The sequence below is a fragment of the Callospermophilus lateralis genome, chromosome 13 (genome assembly GCF_048772815.1).
Source record: "Callospermophilus lateralis isolate mCalLat2 chromosome 13, mCalLat2.hap1, whole genome shotgun sequence".
Lineage (NCBI taxonomy): Eukaryota > Metazoa > Chordata > Mammalia > Rodentia > Sciuridae > Callospermophilus > Callospermophilus lateralis.
The window spans coordinates 59,986,041-60,003,045 of NC_135317.1; the positions used below are offsets into that span (position 1 = coordinate 59,986,041).

A 17,005-nucleotide genomic window follows, 5' to 3' on the forward strand; every position below is an offset into this window, starting at 1 on the left:
ACTATCCCACCTTCTCATGGAAGCTCTCTGACCCTTTAAGCCAGAATGTGTCAGAAGCCAACTGAGCTATATCTATCCAGGTACTATTATAAATTTGTTTCAACCATAATTATACCTTCTTACAGACAGAACCAGTCTGCAGTTTGCAAAGCAGGGCAATCTCACCCAGGCACATGGGCCCGGCAGCTGGCAGAGTTCAGTGAGGTGGCTCTACCATCTGGTACTTAGAAGAAAGGCCCTGAGGCTCACACAGCCCCAACTCTTAAGCCCCAGACTTCATCAAAGCAAAGCAAATAGTTACACCTCCATCCAATTCTGTTCAGCCCCTCTAGTCACATGGATTCATTTTGTGACTTCTCATTCTCTTCAAATTAGCCCTTGATACTCATTTTGGACTGATCTCATCAGGATAAAAATGCCAGGTTGTCAAGGAGAGGAACTAAGAGTGGGAAGCAAAGAAAATCCATAGTATGATTTGTATTAAGGTCTCCACAAGTCCTGGTGTAAGCCTTAACTGCTTCTGTCCAGAGGCAACATTGCTAGAAATAACAATGGATTATTTTCCAAAAATAATAATAATGGTGATGATGATGATGTCAAGGCTAAAGCTAAGTCATTCTCTACTTTTGTCATCTTAAAAAAAGAGACATTGCTATAATTTAGATCTGGAATGTGCCCCCAAAGGCCTATGTGTTAAAGGCTTAGTCTCCAGTTTGGTGCTTTTTGAAGGTAGAAGAACTTGTAGGAAAATGTGGCCTAATCTCACATCTTTAAGAATGGTAGTCATTAAGATATAAACAATAATAAATTCTGGAGAAGATGTGGAGAAAAAGGAACCCTTTAATACTGTTGATGGGATTGTAAATTAGTACAACCACTATGGAAATCTGTATGGAAGTTCCATACAGAACCACCATATGATCCAGCTATACAATTCTTCAGTATTTATCCTAAAGAATTAAAGTCATAGGGGAATGGGGGAGGGGAGGGGCATGGGGTAGGTAAGATGGTGAAATGAGATGTACATGTATGATTGCACAAATAATGCAACTCTACATCCTGTACAACCAGAGAAATGCAAACTTGTACTCCATTTGTGTACAATGAAACAAAATGCATTCTGCTGTCATGTATAACTAATTAAAAACAATTTTTTTTAAAGTTAATATATAAAAAAAAAGAATTAAAATCATGCTAGGTGCAATGGCACATACCTGTAATCCCAGTGGTTCAGGAGGCTAAGGCAGGAGGATCCTCGAATTCAAAGCCTGCCTTGGCAATGGTGAGGCACTAAGCAATCCAGTGAGATCCTGTCTCTAAATAAAATACAAAATAGGGCTGGATGTGGCTCAGTGGTCAAGTGCCCATGAATTCAATCCCCAGTATTCTGCCCCCCCCCAAAAAAAGAAAATTAAAGTCATCATACTATAGTGGTACATGTATACCCATGTTCACAGAAGCACACTTCACAATAGCCAAACTATAGAACCAGTCTATCCATCAGATGAATGAATGGATAAAGAAAATGTGATATATATACACAATGGAGTTTTATTCAGCCATTAAAAAAATGAAATTTAGTCATTTGCAGGAAAATAGATGGAATTTAAGACCATTATGTTAAGTGAAATAAGCCAAACTGAGAAGGTCAAGAGTCATATTCTTCTCTCATAGGTGGACTCTAGGGGGGATAAAAGGAAAAGAAAGGTGGGAGGAATCTCATGAAAATCAAAGAGACCAGTAGAGTAGATGAAAGGCACCAGGGGGAGAGAGGAGGGGAGGGAAAGGGAAAATACTGAGGAATGATATTGAGCAAATTAGATTGCTATATTGTTTGCATATACAAATATGTAGCCACTAATCCCACCATTTTATGCACAACTACAATGCACCAATAAGAAATGTGGAGAAAAAACAAAGAAGTGGGTCCTAAAGGGAGGTTTCAGGTCACTGGGGGCATGCCCTCTAAGGGGATTGTGGGACTCTGGCCTTTTCCTTTTCTTTTGTGAACAGCTTTAATCTACCTCATATTCTCCAGCATGATGTTCTGCCTCACCACAGGCCCAAAAGCAAAGGGACCAACTCACCATGGACTGAAACCTCCCAAACTGGCAACCAAAATAAAACTTTCTTCTTTATAAGTGGATTCAGATAATTGCTACAGTAATGGAAAGCTGAGTAATACGGATGCATTCTAAACTAATAGTGATTATTTCTCCTATCACTATAGGCTAACAATGCCTAGCACATTAATAACTGGCACCTGTGCCTGCTTGTTTAGAAAAGGAAGTTCCAAGAAATCAAGACCTAGAAGCACAGGCCTGAATTATCCAGTATAGGACACATCTCAATGTATTCCTGCTCAATCAGATGCCTAATCATATGTAAGTGTGACTCACATATGGACTCTATTAATGTAGGGACCTACTCATTTCTAGAATCCCATCTGGAAATCTCCTGTTAGAAAAACATATTCACCCTGTAGATTTTGTTGAAGATTTTTTTCCTCTCTGTGGGAAGACATTTGGAGATGCCACTCAGCAACAGAGACTTGAGAGACCAGATGGCTGGTAAAACAGGAGGCTATTCTCAACCCAGGGCCAACAGGAAAGCTGGAAGGCAGATCCCAAATTTAGTTTGAAACCTGGTGCCCAACAATGTAAAATTAGAAACTCCTTTGAACCATCTGGATCTTTTAAATAAATACCTGTGTGTCCAATCCTCAAAGTCTAGCTCCTTTCCTCAGACACAACATCTGGTCCATCCTTAGTACCTAGGGGAAGCTTAATACAAGCTAGCTAACCAAAACTATTTTAATGGCTGCCAATCTAAGGATTCTAAAGTTCTTTGGAATCTTTCTGATTCCAACATCTCTTTCACTTTTTTTTTCTTCCCACCAAAGGATCGAGTACACATATGCATACATGCACACACATTCATGTACACACACTGTACCCCTATCTAAAATGTTTCATTGTATTACTGTCCTTCCAACAACCCACCCATAATGGTCTCTTGTAATGCCAGATTCATGGGACCCCAATAGACCTCCAGGAGCAGAATCCAATACAATCACACAAGAGTCTTTATTTTCTTGCAAGCTCGAGCCTGGACTCATAACCGTTTCCGACCCAACAGTCATGAGGAGTCCTGGTCCTTTGTTTAGTGAGATTTTATAGGTTTTTTAGGTATACTCTATGCGTCACAACATCACACAGCAAATCATTCCACACCTCGGGAAAATCAAACAACAACTCTTAACATTGATTAGCACATTCTCTGGTGGGAACATGTTGGGTAGGGGTGATTGGTTAGTACAAGAGGGAGATTTGTTTGAACTGATTGATTTAATCTGTGAGGGGTGTTTGTGCTAAACTACATGGTTTCTTTACATGTTACCAACCAGCATAAACTACAGGGGGGGAACGGTGTCTTCATCTGGCATCCCAGGTATTTTCCCTGTCTCATGCTGATTGGTGGTTGCTAGGGGTTGCTATGGGTCCTCACCTAGTGTAACTGAGTCAGGGACACCTGGCGCTGCAGATCTCTCCTGTTATTTACAAACAACTCAGCAGGGTGGCTATGTGCCTAGGAGTGTTCTTTGGGTTTTTCCAAGGAAAGGGTAACACCCCCTCCCTCTGGACAGGCCTTGAGGTAGAAGCTGTTTTCAAAAATGGAGTCATATCAGTTTCTCAGTCTTTCCTTTTCTACACCTCTCCATTTTCTATCATTTCTCCCTCCCCTTTTCTGGTAGTGATATAATTTATCTGTGACCCGCAGAATATCAAAACTTCACTCCCTGCATGAAGTTACCACCTCTAAGTACTATGAAACATGGTGTCCCAAATCAACGTACATCTGAGATCTTCCTCACCCAAATCCCCTTTTCCAACTGGGCAAACATGACCTTCAAAGCTCTCCCACCACATACAGGTTTGCCATGTGCTAACCCTACCTTGACTGGAGATGATGTAACCTAAGGAAACTAACTAATTTCTTCAGCCAAATCTTCATATCTTGGAAACAAAAGTAAAAAGAGGCTGGAGTGGGAGGATTGGTAGTAAAGACCCCAAGAAAGGAAAAGCCTGTAAAACCTCCCTTAATTTGTCCCTTTTCTCCCCATTCAAAAGGCCTACAGAAAAGTAAATGCACTCAGTAAACTGTTAAATTTACAACACAAATATAACCTAAAATTGTTATTTTTGCATAAAAATACTCTAATATCATAGAACTAGTGTGATTGGTTACTCCATCAAATGAGCTCCTCCTCTGTGACAAGGTAATTCGTCCACTCAGTCATATTCTGCTCCACACTCCCCTTATCCTCCATGTCGTTAGGTACAAGTTTCCACTCACTCTACTTTCAGAAAGACCTGTAATCATTCTCTTTTACCTATTCTCTTTTAGCCCTGCTTTCTATCACTCTGACAGAAAGCTGAGGCTTGACTTTTCTCTTATTCTAGGAACTGTCCCTACTCTGTCATTGTGGATCCTCCAAGAAGCAGACACCAGGATGGGATTAGCCATACAAAATACTCCTTAGGACAAATTCCCAGGAAGAATGGGGAGCAAGGGAGAGCCCTCAGATCACACCTGAGTAACACTTGTGTCAGGAAAATAAAGTAGGAAGAGCATCAGACCATACTGCAGTTCTGGGACAGTAGTGGACTGGTGGGCAGTATCCAAGCATAAGTTCCCCATTAGAGGAGCCCCTCATCCAGCAGAAATGGTACTCTGTGTTTGATCAGGGACAGAGACAGCCTGGGGTAACCATGGCTTCAGCAAAGAATATTGGGGGAAAGACTGTCTCAACAAAGGTACAGGGACAATAGATAAATAAGGAAAAAAAAAATGTAACTTGACTCCCTCCCACACTATTCATCCAAATAAGTTCCAGGTAGATTGGAGATCTAAATATGAAAGACAAAAACTATAAAGCTTTTAGAAAATAATATAGAAGAATTCATGGCTAAGAAAGTGTTGTGATGGCAAAAGGTGCAACTTATGCAGTCGAGGGGGAGAAATAAAGAATGTTCACACGCTTCTGCCTTTGTCAATGCTTTATTCACTCAAATCACCCAATACAATTTCACTCTATAGGTTCTTAATCAAGAAAATGACAATCCTTAATGCTAGGTACTGCAATAGACATAATCAATTCACAGCAAACAATTCTAGATTAATTAATTCATAGCAAACAATTCTAGATTAATTAATTCACAGCAAACAATTCTAGATTAATTAATTCACAGCAAACAATTCTAGATTAATTCTAAGCACAGCAAACACACTTAATCATGACAGGCTCATGACAGACATTCCTTCTGTGTGTAAGTCAAGTGTCAGATCAAAAGTCTCAGGCCTTAGGCTCTAAGTCCAGCAGATGCACACTCAGACCATGATGACCAGATCAGGAACCAAGGCAGGCTTCTCCTGGGGTGGAGCTGATGACTGGCTGAGGAGGTAGTCATAGGGAGAAGTCCTTTTCTCACCAGAGTCAAGTGTGCTATAGAGTTTAAAAGCAGTGAGAACAACAAAACAACACAGAGGATCAGGCAGATGAGAAGATTTGGGATGTCAGCCCAGGTCCTCATTAGGCTCTCAGGCTTGTATGCATCGGTGTCAGCTAGCTGAATGTTCATTTGTTCCTTCATTTATACTAAATTTGGGGGCTTTTGACCACTCTTTCTTTCTTTCTTATTTATTTATTTGTTTTAATTAGTTATACATGACAGTAGAATGCACTTACATACTTTGATGTATCATACATAGATGGGATATAATTTTCCTATCTGATGTCATCAGGTCTCTCAGTGAGGTCATTTACCCTGAGGTAAATTAAAGCATCTGGTCTGGCGGTCCCCACCCTGATTTTTTTGCCTTTCCCCCTTATCAGGACTACATGCCAGAGACTTCACTCTGAGTTTGTCAGGGTGGGGAGAAGTGACTGGTTTGTGCCTGAGGAACCATACTGGAAGGCTCCATTAGATGTGCCTAGTGAGACTGCCGGTTTTAAAATGGGATTGCTTAGGCTCAGGCCTAAGGCCATCCTTATAGAAAGGAAATGTGTAAACCATAAAGATAGGGATAAATTGGAATACATTAAAGTTTAGAAATTTCATTTATCAAAATTAAGAACTTCTGTTTTGATAAGAGAGTGAAAAGATAAATGAGAGTGGGAGAATGAGCTTTAACACTTGTAACTGAGAAGAGGCTCATAACAAACCTGTATAAAAACTACTAAAAGATAATTAAAAACAAAACAGCAGGGGCTGGAGGTGTAGTTCAGTGGTAGAGCACTTGCCTAGCATGCACGAGGCTGTGGGTTTGATCCCAAGCATCACCAAAAGAAAGAAAAAGAAAAAAACAAAAACAAAAACCCCCAAGGACCCAATATAACAGAGATTTGGACAGGTGTTCCAAAAAAAAAAAATTCCAAATGGCCAATAAACATAGGTGTTGAATATCATCACTGGTGAAGGAGACACAAATTAAAGTCATGATAAAATATCAGTATACTTTCAACTGCATGGTTGATTTTTTTCTAACCTGTTAACAAAATCCTAGAAAGAATATGGAGCAACACAAGTTCACAAAGTTGACTGAACATTGTGCAAAACTGTTCAATCACTTTGGAAAAAAACTGAATATCAACTATTAGGCTGAATATCTGCTTACCTTTGCAACCCAGAAGTTCCAGATGTAGAAGTACCTAAAATTGATATTGCACAACATATATGTGCCTATAGAAGACATGCACATGAATTCTACAGCAGCATTAGTCATCATTATTAGTATGAAGCAAGTATCCACCAAGAGTATAATCAATAAATAAATTGTGGTATGTTCATCGTGTGACATACCATAGTGATAACAAATGCACCAAAGCCATACCCAAAAATATGAATCAATTTCACAAATTGCTGAGGGACTCACATTCTAAAATTATCCAGAGTTCAAAGACAAGTGAAACTAAAATTTATATTTAAGTGGTAAAACTAGTGAAAAATTCAAGGACATGATAGTAGTAAGAGTCAGGGCAGTGGTTACTTTTACAGGGAGAGAAAGGGCATAATTGGGAAGGGGTGGGTGCTTCTGTGGAATGTTAGCAAGAGTCTGTTTTTAGCTGATATCTGTTTTGTAATAATTTTAAAAGCTAACTATTATATTTTATGCATTTTTCTTAATTGTGTTATTTTTACAGCTGTGTTTTTAAAAAGATTCTTCATAGGGCTGGGATTGTGGCTCAGCGGTAGAGCGCTCGCCTAGCACGGCGAAACCCGGGTTCAATTCTCAGCACCACATAAAAAAAAATTGTATCCATCTACAAAAAAAAAAAAAGATATTTTCTCTCTCTCTCTCCCTCTCCCTCTCTCTCCCTCCCCCCCCCTCTCGCTCTCTCTCTAAAAAAAAAAAAAAAAAAAAAAAAATTCTTCATAAAAGAAAGAGAGCCCTGCATAGTGGCATGCACATGTAGTCCCAGCCTTTAGGAGACTGAAGCAAGAGGGTCATTTGAGCCCAGAAGTTCTAGGAAAACCTGGGAAACATAAAACCTCAAAAAACATGAATTAATAAATAAAAGTAAAAAAGAAAAGATGAGCTGGGGCTATAGCTCAGTGGCAGAGTGCTTGCTTAGCACGTGTGTGGCACTGAGTTCGAGCCTTAGCACCACATAAAATAAACAAATAAAATAAAGACATTTCGTTAAAAAAAAGAAAAAAGAAAAGCAACAAACGAATGATGAAAAAAGGAAAAAAGAATTTAAAAAAAAAAAGGAAAGCAGAGACTGTGACGTCCAGCTTCTGAATAAGAACCTTCTTTGCACTAGCAATGAAAAAATGAATTAAAAATGGGTGACAATATTAAATAAAGAATATTTAACACTTCTCAAAAAAAAAAGGGAAAGGAAAGGGGAAAACAATACAGATAGACCTAGCTCCTGTTTGTAAGAGCTTACCTATTCCAATACAGAATATGTGAAAACTGTAGCAAAATATTCGAAATAAAAGATCAATCATGAATAAGTTAATTAAGGTATTTTCATTTTTTTAACAAAAGAAGTAGGCAATAGAAGGATAGAAACATCCTTTAATGCAAAACTGTCTGCCTAAAACCCCATTTGAACAAAGAGAGTTGAGATGACTCTGCCTCACTCCTACCAGGTAAGGGCTTCCCCTTTCTCGCCTCTTCACCTGGCTGGCAGTTAGAATTGCAAGGAAAGACAACACCGTGACTCATAATGGCAAAAGATGACTGATGGATAATTTTACCAAGGTACTTTAGGTGCCACCTTGCAAAAGGTGCTTTCAGTACTCTGATAATTAATGGTTATGCTGGCAGGCACTTTCTCATTCAAAGACATTTATTTCTTAATTAAAATGACATGCAAATGTTAACATTTATTAATTATCTTCCTAGTTCATAGCAATATAATTAACTGACTTCTAAAAGCTGAAAATGATATTGCCATCTTTTAAAAGTTTCAGCATTGGGTTTAAGTGAAAATGTGAAGTTGGAAAAGCTGTTCTCATTTCAGTCTCTCTTCCCACATCTCACCTCCATGATTGCTTACAAAGTGGCTGTAATAATTCTTCCCATCCCTGTATACTTGCACCATTGTAATGTGACCTTGTTGCCATTCCCATCAAGAGGAGGGCATCTTTACCAGTCAAGGCCTTACTGCCATGATCACTCCTGAGTAACCCGATCAGTTTTCCCTGCATAGTTTCCCAGCTCACTATAAAGAGACAAAATCATTAGAGTGATATATGGACATTTATAACTGAACCCTGAGCACCAGGATTGGGTCTAACACTTTTTGTTATGAGGTTGAGATAAACCAGATACATTCTGGCTTGGATAAAGTCACTTTTGTCCTGACTGCTTTATTTGCCCCTTCTTTCTGATACCAATTACAGTGATTCACTTGGTTTTGCTGCCACCCAGGCCCATAGTTCTGTCAGTAAATCCCCAGTAAATTGCTCTCTGTGCAATCCTGGATCTGAATTTGGCCTCATAGAAACTTTGGGCAAGTTCTCAAATGCTGGGTCCAGGTTGTCCCAGAACACAAAACTACTCAAGAGTCCAAGATGTTCTCCTTGTCCTCCAATACACCTTAGATCTGCACCTAAGAAAGTAAACAGTGGAGTACGGTGGGGGGCTGCATTGAGGACATAAGGTCTGCTCCCTCTGAAAGCAGCAGAAAGGATTCAAGAACCAATGTCCACTGTCCTGGAGCCATTTTAACCTCTACCCAGGAAGATTACCTGGAAGGTGAAGAGACTTTCCTGGGGAGTAACTGTGTGGAGAGTGTAGGACAGCTGGAGGTCTAGAGAGCAATTCCATATCCAGGGAGTTGGTATCTAGTGAGTTCAAAAAAAAAAAAAAAAAAAAAGCATTTGTGGAGATTCATAAGAAACAATCAGGTTTGAATAGCTGCCAGCTCTAAAAAGTACAAAGACAGCCAGTTCAGAATAGTACCAATGAACAAGGCACTATAATGATCATTCTACAAAGTAGAAATGGAAGAAGCATGGAGAGGTTGAGTGGTTTGCCCAAGGTAATACAGTAAGTGCCAGAGCTGGGAATGAAAACCATAGGATGTGTGATTCCAAAAGCAGATTCTTAATCACTGTGCTGCTCCAGATTACCTGGTAGAATGCATGGCAAATCAGACAGGCATCAGCACAGAACCAAGAACAAGTGATACAAAGAGAAAGAAAAACCAAGCCAGAAGCATGGTAGGCTCTCTATTATCCCAGGAATAAAACTGATGCCCCCTAGGTCATGGACTAAAACAACTGAATGAGGGAGCGCTTAGAGATAACATCAATATACTGTGCCAGCTATAATGTATGCCAATGCCTCCTGGTTGGTCAAAACCCCAGTAAAACATGACAGCAGCCACTCAGTAAAGCAATCTGTGGCAGGAGGGGCCTTAAAAGCATCTTGCTGTGGAGGAGTCAATGTTCTGTCTACCTAGGGCAGCTGTAGGGAACAGCAGCTATGGTATATGTCATGAAGTCCCATAGTCTCAATACTGGGCCTATGAGTCATTCAAGGGTAAGGGGAAGGTTTGAGACTGGAGAAAAAAGAAAGTATTGGCTCAAAACCATGAAAACAACACTGCAAATTCATAATCAATAAATGTTTAATTAATTAAGCTACAAAACTAACATGTCAACTTCATTTGTTAAAATAAGAATTTCATTACATTTGAAAACAATCTATTTGTTAGACATTTTTCTTCACATGAATTCCAAGTGTGAATAAGAAATCAGAGCCAACTGTGAATTAAATAAGTTTTTCATAGCCAGATCACTTCAGGGGCACATTTGTGTATATGTATGTGTTGCTGGGGATGGAATCCAGGAACTCCCTCATGCTAAGTAAGTGCTCTACCACTGAACTACATCCTCGGCCTGGCAAAATTATTTTTTAAAAGACTTCCAAAATATATATAGGAAAAAAGTTACACTGAATATAGTATTTTACTTTTTTAAATGATGCAAGGTGAGAGCCCCAAAAGAAAAAATTCTTACAATCCTTTAACATCCTATTAACAGGTCAACGTCATCCTGAACAAGCAAAGAAGGACCACTAAAGCCATCAATGAATCCAAGTTCATCCCACAAGGCATCAAATGTTATTGCTCTTCACTAAATCTTAATTGCATGGAGAGGTAACACTTTTGTGACTCTGAGCAGAAGATATGAAATCATTGTCCCCATTCCACACTTAATTGTGTGTCCTGAGGCAAGTGGTTCAACCTTTCTATGCCTTATTTACCTCATCTGTAAAATAAGGAGACTAACAGAGTCCGTATCCAATGGTTGGGAAAATTAACAGAGCAAGTAAAGAACTTATAACTCTGCCTGCCACTTAGAGAGTACTGGAGAAATGTTAATTGTTCACAGAAACTTGGATCTGCCAAGGGAACTCCAACCCACAGCCTCACTGTTCAATCATTATTACATCTTCCCAAGGTGAACATGTACAAAGGCAGAGATGCTTTTTCAAACAGGTTTGACATGGTCAAGGTCAGGGCCAGTCTGTCAGGCAAAGACCAATGGCATTCAAGGTCAGGGGCTAGAGAGTTGTTGATCAGAGAGCTAGAAATCTAGGGCATAAGCATTACTTTCAGAACGGAATTCTTTATTTGTATGGGTTCTAAAATAGCTTTCTAACATCCTCATGTTGGATTTATTGATGCCTATGGAGATAAAAAGGAGAATTTTTACAGTTACATAAAAAAGGAGAATTTTTATGTTAATCCTCAACAACTGAGTAGTTGATCTGTAGCAAATGGAAGCCTACAGATGTATGAAGTATTTTGATACAAATTCAGTGTTTTATAGATCCATAGAGGATCAGGATAACTCTTTATAAACATCCATCTGTCTGGAGAGAAATGGAGAAAGGGAGGAAGAGAAGGAGGGAAGGAGGAAGGAAGGAAGGAAGGAAGGAAGGAAGGAAGGCAGACAGGCAGGCTAGAACCAAAAAATTTGTAATGTAAACTTATTTGTATAAAAAAGGAAAGAAAAGACTCAACCCTACTTTTGTATACATTATATGTATAAATGCACAGAAAAAAAAGACTGAAAGGGTGCACATTGATTTGCAGCTCTTCCTCTGACAGGAGAGCAGATTTTCCCCAGGGCATTTTGATAGGAGAAAAATAGGAGGCCAAGGATACAAACAGCCAGGAGAGTTGTCCACGATCTAAAGGGAACAAAACTGGGTGAATCCGCTGGCTCTCCAAACTTCAAGCTAAACTTATAGTATGACCACACACCACTGGAGGTCTCCCAACCAGATTCTGCTGTGAGAGTGAGCAGCAAGGAATTCTTGCCAGGGAAGAAGAAACCCACTCTGCATCTTTCAAGCTAAGTAGCATCACCAGGCAAAGAAGTAAGGAGATAGGCCAACTGGCTAGATTCCCACTCGGCCAGAATGGCCAAATAGGCTCATGAGAATTCCCTTAAAGTGAGCACGTTTCACATCTCTCTCCAACTGAGAGATATCTAAGATGCTAAAAATATCAGGATAATCTGTACTCAAGCTACTTGCCCTACACTCCAAATGTGTAATATTTGCTGGCAGAAGAAAGTCTCCTTGTCTTCGAGGATGAGGAGCAGGGCAGTATAGGAACGCACAGCAAGTGCACCTAATCTAGCCTGGAGTGAGGAGTTGTCAAGAGCACCTGTCAACCACTCTTGAGCAGAGCCTTGAAAGTTGGAAAGGGTTGAAAGATGGAAAAGGCTGAGCTTTTTGGAATATATGTTGGAATACATGTTCATATACCCAAGTTCCCCACTGCCAACAGTCTGGAGGGCAGACCTCATGGATGGCTGGTTAGACTCCATTCTCTTTGCTATCCATGACATTAGGCATTATCTCACTATTCATTAACAGCAGAATCATTTGAGTTTCACCATCACACATGTAGGGCTGTGGGTAGAAAAAGATTAGTCCCTAGGGGCTGAGGTTGTGGCTTAATGGTAGAGTGCTCGCCTAGCATGCATGAGGCACTGGGTCCTCAGCACCATAAAAATAAAATAAAGATATTGTATCCACCTAAAAAATAAATATTAAAAAAAGATTAGTCCCTAATAAAATCTTGTTACTTTACTCCACCAATAAACTATAGCTGAAGTAATAGGGTTATATTATCAATGGGGCTTCATACTGCTCAGATATGCTCTGAGAAGTCATCATACTTAATCCAGTCATGAAACTCATAATCTGTATGCTGTGTTTATTGATATGTATTTTTCTTCTTTAATATCCTCCCTCCCTTCCCATGATTCCCCTGTGCTGTGGTTTCAGTCCTTGTTATACTGAGTGGATGCAAATAGACTTACAAATCCTCCTCTTTTTTTTTTAACTAATGCATTATAGTTGTACATATTGTCAGAATTTGTTGTTACATATTTATACATACATACATACAATATAACAATATAATTTGACAAATATCACTCCCCAGTACATCCCCCTCTGTCTCTTCCTTCACCCTTTGGTTCTTTTCTTCTACTGATCTCCCTTTGATTTTTAGGAGATCCACCCCTACTTTTCCTTTCCTTTTTCCTCTCTAGCTTCAGCATATGAGAGAAAATATAAAACCCTTAACCTTCTGAGTTTTATTTATTTTGCTTAACACGATAGTCTAATTCCATCCACTTTCCTGCAAATGTCATAATTTTGTTTCTCTTTATGGCTGAATAAAACTCCATTATATATATGTACCATATTTTCTTTATCCATTCATCCACTGATGGACACTAGGCTGATTCCATAGTTTGGCTATTGCGAATTGTGCTACTATAAACAGGGGTATCATATATCACTGTAGTAAGATGACTTTAATTCTTCAGGATAAAAACTGAGGAATAGCATAGCTGAGTCATATAGTAGTTCTATGCCTGGTCTTTTGAAGAACCTCCATACTGATTTCCATAGTGGTTGTACTCATTTACAGTCTCACCAACAGTGTAAAAATGTTTCTTTTTCTCCATATGGTCTCCAGCATTTATTATTATTTATATTCTTTATGCCTGCCATTCTGACTGCTGTGAGATGAAATCTCAGTGTAGTTTTAATTTGCATTTCCCTGACTGCTAAAGATGATGAACATTTTTTTTCATGTGCATATTGCTATATGTGCATGTGTTATATTGTGTGCATTATACATTTATACAATATAACAATACAATTTGACAAATATCACGTATTTGTTGGCCATTTGTATTTCTTCTTTTGAGAAATGACTATTTAGTTCATTGGTCAACTTATGAATTGGGTTATTTGATTTTTTGTGTATATATTCTATATATTAATATATTATATTAATTCTATATTAATAATATATTAATATATTCTAGATAGTAATCCTCTGCCAGAAGAGTAGCTAGCAAAGATTTTCTCCCATTCTGTGAGTTATCTATTTATATTGTTTCCTTTGCTATGCAGACACTTTTTAATTTGATGCTGTCCTATTTATTAACTCTTGGCATTACCAAATCCCCCTCTTTTTTAAACATGAAGGACATGAGTTAGGACTGGTCATTAGGGCATTAAAGAACAGGAGATCAGGGTTGTTTTGCTTTGGTTTTTTGGAACTGGAGATTGAACCTAAGGGAATTTTGCCATGGAGCTACATCTCAGTCCTTTTTATTTTTTTTATTTTGAACAGCCTTGTTAAGTTGCTGAGACTGGCCTCCTCTTGCAATCTTCCTGCCTCAGACTCCTAAATCACTGGGATTACAGATAGGCACTACCATGCTTGGCTAGAACCCAACTTATTTGGGGTAGGGGTTGGGTACTGAGGATTGAACTTAGAGGTGCTTTACTATTGATCTACATTCCCAGTCTTTTATGAGACAGGGTGTCTCACTAAGTTGCTGAGGGGCTTGCTGACCTTGAACTGTGATCCTCCTGCCTCACTCTCCCAAATCACTGAGATTACAGGCATGTACCACCATACCCAGCCAGACTAGAAATCAACTCTTTTTTTTTAATAAATATTTTTTAGTTGTAGTTGACACAATACCTTTATTTATTTATTTATTTATTTTTATGTGGTGCTGAGGATCGAACCCAGGGCCTCACACGTGCTAGGCAAGCTCTCTACCGCTGAGCCACAACCCCAACCCCTAGAATTCAACTCTTAATGGATGAGATTTGACATGTATTAAAAATATCTTAGAGGTCAGGTGCAGTGGCACACACCTGTAATCCCAACTACTAAGGAAATGAAACAGAAGGATTCCAAGTTCAAGTTCAGCCTGGGCAACTTATCGAGGCACTGTCTCAAAATAAAAGATAAAAATAAAAAATAAGAAGGGATAGGGATGTAGCACAGTGGTAGAGTGCCTGCCTAGCATATGTAAGGCCCTGGATTCAATTCCCAATACTAGTGAAAAAAAAATCTCTTAAAATGAAAACATTTATAGGACCAAGCATTGGATGAACAAGCAAATTCTTGCTATAATTGTTATATTTCCAAACTGAAGAAAATAATGTAAGAAGGATCCAGTTAATAACAATGAAACAGACTCAATGAAAGTCAGAAGTGATTGTTGGCAGCACCCACTCAAGATATCCAGGAATAGAGACACTAGAGACATATCATGAAGGTATCTCTACAGTAGAGATGGCTCTGAACTTGATGTTTTTATATATTTAAAAAGTATAATCCACCACCTACACACACACACACACACACACACACACACACACTTGCTGTGATTGAACAAGAACTTAGAAGCTTTTGGATTACATTTTGACCTATTATGTAAATTTCCCTTTGGTAACACAATATACAAACTAGAGACTGTAAGTCTCTTGGTCTTGAAAAAAGACAAACTTTTCATAAATGAACAAAAAAAGTCAGGCAGTATGAATCAATCCTGGAGAAACTGATCCACTCTGGGTGGGTTGAGTCTAGAAAGGAATAAGCAGCAATGAAATTTAACCAAAGAGCAGAAGCACTTGCCTTCAACAATGAACTTTGCAATAAAAATAAATAAATAAAAATAGTTCATGAATGCAAGAATGAAGAAGCCAAGGCATATTTTTTAAAAAGCTAGTAATGATCTAAATTCAATTAAACATAGAAATAAATCTAAATAACTGGTAACCACAGCTATAAAACATGATGAAGTCATTACAAATCTTGGGAAAAGAGCTAGAATTTTAAAATAATAATGATTTGATGATAACATAGTAGGATAGAATTTTCAGAGTGTGTCAAAAAAAAAAAAAAAAAAAAGACCCAGAAGATAGAAAAGATAGGTTGCAGTAGAGTGCAATTTTTTTCATTTCCTAGGATGAGTTTAGACAGTTTATTTAAGAAATTGGTAGATTACAAAATATAAATTTAAATATATAATTTAAGATAAAAAAGTAACTATGGACTTAATTGACTTTCACTTAAATTAAGATGGAGTAGGAACCAGATTTAATTTATGCTTAAACTGACTTAACAAGACAAGAAATGCAAAATAGTGGTTTTCAAAGCTCTAGACATCAAGAAACTAAAGAAGGTCAGTAATCCTTGAGAGGCAGAAACAAACAAGTCCTAGAGTGGCCCACTGTACTATGTTAACAGAGTTTCTAGGTGTGGCTTGGAAGGGAGAAAGAAGAACCCAAAGGAAGCTTTGTGATCACCCTGCACTGAGGACACAGATATGGGAACACAATAAGGCCAAGGTAGCTGGTGTTTATAGGACAGAGCAACAAAGATGAGATAGCTGGGATTACAGGTGCACACCACCACAGAACATCCTTTAAAGGGCTCATCTGATTAGGTCAGGCTTATCCAGGATAATCTCCTTTTAGATTACTCAAGGTCAATTGATTAGTAACTTAATAACAGAGTGAAATCCTATCACATTCACAAGTCCCACATACCCTCAAGGAGAGGAGATTATATTATAAGGCTAGTATACTCCAGAAGGCAGGACTCCTGGAGACCATCAATGAATTCTCCCTGCTAAAATAAATATAAAATGTTTTACTCTTTATTAAATATCTTTATAACTATTGAAAGCAAAAATAACAGCAGTATATTGTATTCATAACATATGCACAAATAAAATGTATGACAACAAGATCAGAAAGGGATGGAAGAGATAAAGTTGCATACAGTTGAAAGTTTAAACTAAGTGATGTATCATTTGAAAGTAATCTGTGACAAGTTAAAGATGAATACTATAAATCTTAAAGCAACACTAAAAATAAAAGAATGAAGAGATATATGAGGATACAGATATGGATATATCAAAGAAAATAGAACTGAATCTTTAAAATACTCAACTGACCTAAAAGAAGGAAGAAAAAAAGGAAAAAGTAGGGAGTAAAGAATAGATGAGACTAATAGAAAACATGTAACAAGAGGAAAAAATTTGAACCCGACCATATCAATAACCATATTAACTGCAATGGTTTTTAAAGTACAACCTGAAAAGTGATGATAAATGGAGCCATTCCTGCTTCAACCAAT

At 38.3% G+C, this 17,005-nt stretch overlaps 1 long non-coding RNA gene across 5 annotated transcripts in view; it reads right to left on the bottom strand.

The window, feature by feature from the left end:
* LOC143379192 (uncharacterized) overlaps positions 1–17,005 on the bottom strand; it is a 134,623-nt gene that overhangs the window by 36,717 nt on the left and 80,901 nt on the right. For 4 of the 5 annotated variants that reach the window (XR_013088436.1, XR_013088435.1, XR_013088437.1 and 1 more), the window contains exons 2-3: positions 9,267–9,362; positions 1,215–1,316 (exon numbers count right to left, since the gene is read on the bottom strand). This is a non-coding gene — a long non-coding RNA (uncharacterized LOC143379192). The remainder of the gene's footprint in view (positions 1–1,214; positions 1,317–9,266; positions 9,363–17,005) is intronic. The other variant, XR_013088438.1, reaches the window with a different exon arrangement.